This window comes from Gekko japonicus, unplaced genomic scaffold (genome assembly GCF_001447785.1).
Source record: "Gekko japonicus isolate JY-2015 unplaced genomic scaffold, Gekko_japonicus_V1.1 scaffold171, whole genome shotgun sequence".
NCBI classification, from domain to species: domain Eukaryota; kingdom Metazoa; phylum Chordata; class Lepidosauria; order Squamata; family Gekkonidae; genus Gekko; species Gekko japonicus.
In genome coordinates this window covers 1,688,131-1,692,901 of record NW_015175975.1, presented here as the reverse complement: position 1 = coordinate 1,692,901, position 4,771 = coordinate 1,688,131, and positions in this window count along the sequence as shown.

Below are 4,771 nucleotides of genomic sequence, written 5' to 3'. Positions count from 1 at the left end.
CAAACCTGGGGTGTGCCCTACATATAATAGAGCTATTGATTCATAGTGAACAATGCCACAACTACATATATTTCCACCAAGGGCACTGAGGCATTGGGGAAAATAAGATATTGTGAACATTCTCTATTGCCACAAATTTGCCTCCATAGTTATGATTTTCTGCTTTTTAGTATCACAGATGTTGTATGGTTTCTATTTTCAAAGTACATTTTAGCTCTGTATTATTTACTTTCACTAGCAGTGGGTCCCTGGGATGTTGCATAGAGAAGTACCTTCCCGACTGTTGCTATCTGAGGTCTCAAAGTACATTTTAGCTCTGTATTATTTACTTTCACTGGCAGTGGGTCCCTGGGATGTTGCATAGAGAAGTACCTTCCCCACTGTTGCTATCTGAGGTCCCAGAAGGCAAACCTGGTGTGTGCCCCACATATAATATACTGATTTTTTTGCACTGCTAATCATGTTGAAAGAATCATATTTTTAATGGGAAAAGGCTGATGTGAGGAAACAAACTGTCAAAAATATGTAGTCTGGTTTTTGATCTGCACAAGGAAGAGGGAAAACTGAGAGGGAAAACTGAAATGAAATTTTCAGACTGAAACGGGAGGACAGAGACATTTGAAACCATCCTTATGGAAGGAATACATCTGTAAAACTCTGCAAAGATTTGAACAGCACTGTTATTTTGTCTGAAACAAGAAAACAGAATTGGGATAAAATTACCTCCCATGCTTTTAAATTCTGAAGCTCCAGCCTGATTTTTGACCTGGATTCAAATAAAACATGTAAAGCATGTGATACTGCAAAGACAGCATTGTAGATATTGTAACTGTGGCCAGTCATGCTCATTTCAAAGAGAGGCCCTGGGAGGTCTTCCAGCTTTTCCTCCCCTGTGCAGGTTGTCTTGGCATCCACTCTCTCACTTTCATTGGATTCTTTCAATAAACAGTCAAATGCCTGTTCCCAGAAGTCCTCGATAAAGCTATCTGTTTTTGCCCAGGAAGGATTAACCTTCTGAAGAAATGTCCTGAATCCTGTTGGCTGATTTGAATGAATCGTAAGGGATATGGCACCATGGAAATGCTGTATATCCCATTCTCTTTGATAGTTTTTTGATTCAAAATCCCAATGCGCAGTCACCATCCACACCTTGCCTATGGGTGAATTTAGGTCTACCAAACGAAGATGCACGCTTAAATTTTCCATTGACGGGGGCGCTCCATTGACAACAAACACATTGACTTTGCTTTCCATCAAAGATGGAAATGTTTCCCAATTACTTAAAAATAACTCTGTCATTCCATCAACGTAAGTCATTTTTTGGATTCTATTTATGAAAGCAAAACAGATACCATGCAGGCATGAATACAGTGCATAAATTAACAACATGCATTGCTTGGAAATGGAATACTAATTTCAGGACAATGAGTCAATCACAGATCAATTCAACCATGTTCTCAATACCGGACATGATGTTGAAAATGCCCGTTGCTTATACCCAGCTTTTCACAAGCTATAACTCAAATGCAGAGACTTCAAAGCTATGGTTTCCATTATCTGTTGCCAGAAGTCAAGCTGGGGAAGATTGGGAAGTCTATTTAGCAGGATGAGAGGGATTGGCATTTATAAACATTTCTGTTGAGCATGTCTACAGAGTGGCAAAGATGCTTACAAGAATGCAAATGGTTTCAAGTTGAGCTCAGAGAAGTTTACCTATCACTGATCATTAGATGAGAATGGAATGTGATATTCTGCCCTTCCCTCTACAAAATCTACCTGTGGAGTCTTGTAGATCTTTAAGATGGTGGCTATGTGGATGGAGGTCTGAGAGCCAAATCCACCAATGACAGCTGCCAAATTATTCTGAACATCACACTTGTAGTTGGGGATTCGTTCATGCTGTGTGGAAAGCAGAGCTAGTGTAGCCTTGAAAGTCATATGTGCACTGTAGTAGCTGTCATAGAGGTGGAACCCCAAAGAGATGTTAGGTAAGATCCTGGGGTTGTGATTAATTTCCTTCACAGCAAAGACCAAAGCAAGGATGTGCTGATAGTGCTTTGTTTCCACACTGTAATGAGAGATACATGAACAAAGTTTGAGCACACTGGCAGCTTTAAGACCAACAATGTTTTATTCAAAGTATGCGCTTTCATGTGCAAGCACAGTTCCCCAGATACAGACCAATACAGAATTTCCTCAAGCCCTACATATGGGAAGATTGGGGGGGCAGGGATACATGAGATAACAACATATCTAAAGGTTCTCTAGCACCATAGAGGAAGTTTCCTGTAGCCTGAATTTTTACTAGCAAAGAGATTTCTGTAAGACAAAAATGTGACCATTCCTCTGAAATATATGTAACACCAATATTCTGCAACTCTCTGATCTTCTCACAATGCTACCTGTTATTATTTCTGGCCATTATATATTTGCAAATCTATTGTAGCCATTTCTGGAACTATGGATGAAAAGTAATTGGAACCTTTATGAAAAGCTTAGTATTTACTTAGCACTTCATAATTCTGAAACAGTTTTTACATGCATTACAGTGTTATTGTACATTATCATTTATCTTTGCATCACCCCTGTGAAGTAGAGGTGGATTATTTCTCTCCTGGCTCATAAAATTCATGTGGAATAGGGACAGGATCATTTCAGTTGCACTGAATTGAAACACGGTGTTCTGAAGACAAAGCTAAGAATATGACTTAACCATCTAACTAAAGAAGATATGGGCCCTCACATTGCTTCCTTGATCAACATCTGAGAGGGCTGCTCCCTAAAATCCATAGGGTTGTGATCGAAGAAGACCTGAGAGGCAATCCCTCCAATGATAAGATCTCCTGGCTCATACAATTCATGTGGAATAGGGACAGGATCATTTTGGTTGCACTGAATTGAATGAGTCTTCAGGTTGGGATGAATGGAACATGTCCTCCACATGTCAAGCATCAGCAAGAGCAATGACACCAGCATCTTGAGTCTCAACAAGAAAGGTAGATGATAAATGAATTAAGTAAATCATTTAAAAAGAAGGAACCAAACTTGCATGGCAGAATATTCTCCTGTTTTCATTTTCTTGGCTACAACTAGCTTTGAATGTGACCTGACTTTGTGAATTTCCTGCTTTGAAAATTATTCCAGCACCAGTGGTATCACTTTCTCCACGTGTGTTGTAGGTTCATGCACCACAGTGTACTGTTAGAGCTCTCTGGGATGTTCCAATGCCTATGCGCTGAAGTCTGTTAGTAACTTTTAAACAAAAAGCTAGAAGGAGGTCCCTCTGAGGGAAACAACTAAGACCAGGTGTGGTCTGACCAAGATTCTAATAGTATATTCCATCTGGTACAAGCCACAGCACCACCAGTTAGGGAAGCTAAACCCCCAGGGCAATTCTGGGCAGTACGAACTTCACAGAGCTTCAAGCGGGAAAGCCCGGCCTATCTTTGTCGTTTGATCAAGCTAATGTATTATTATTAAACCACTCTTCAGGGCTTTGTGTGTTGTTTATTTTCCGGTGGTCTCTGCACATCTGATGGTTCTTGGTAAGAAGTTCAGAAAAGCATTAGTCATTAGGGGAAGGAAAATTACCTCCGCCAGGTACAGAATCTCCTTTGGCACCATAGCCAGAAAGTACCTCGTAAAAGGACTCCCCCAGCTATTTTCCTGAGAGCACACCAAGGATCTAATTTTATCTTTTGCATAATGTGAAGGATCAGATGGCAAATGGACAGTTACATCAGGACTGTCCCCATCCACAGCCAGTGTAAGCGCAGCCTGTTGATGTTATAATTAATGTAAAAAAATGTACAGAGGAGACTTCTCATACAGTGTCTCATGAGTGGTTATGAGTGATCACCCTTGGGCTTCTTCTGAAATCACTTGCATTTGCTTGATGGACCATTTGCTTGATACTCATTATACACATTCAGCAGTACCAAAGAAATTCAATGGTACCAAAGAAATCCTGTGGCTTTCAGTTCCAGCCTGCCTTTCTGCCAGTCCTTCCCTTGTCAAGCAAGATACATGATTTCCACAAATGGACAGAAGAAAAACCGTTCATTGCACGTGCCTCAAGGTCATGCCAAAATGATGAAAATAATGAACAAAAACTACCGTTCCCAGCAATATCACCAGGAAATCCAAAGGAATGATGAGGAACTGGGGCGTAATGTCTTGTCATTTACTCTTCCCATTTTCCCCCAGCCTGTCTTTCTACTAGCCAGTGATGAATGTTGCTGGCTGTGCAGAAGCAGTATACACACACCCAAAATATTGTGTTTCAAAATTGCCAGAGACTCAAGAGCATGGGGTGCTCAACAGAATAGGCAAGTAGGGTTAATTCCTTGTCACTTGTAAGGATTGAAGCTAGGCATGCCTGGCCACTACCTAGCACCCCTGAGAGGATTTAGAGGGTGGGACCGGTACGCCAGTGTATTGCCGTTGTACAACATCATTTTTGGCGAACAACTGGAAATGATGTCATGACATCAGGCGTGATGCTCTGATTCGTCAGACCTCAGATAGAAGTCTTTTTGCATAGTCTATTACCACATGTTTTCAATTGGAGATATGGGGGGCTTTCTGGATGTGAGCAGGCATTTCACCACTTAGTCATGGTTGCTCCCCAGAATTCCCCCTCCCCCCATATTCAGGAATCTGAGAGCTGTATAATTCAAAATAATTGCACTGGCTGTGTCAACCCCAGTGAGTTGGGGTACTCTTTCTTTGAGTATTCTCTGATTCTTTTGGTCTCGAGACGGCTGGTACT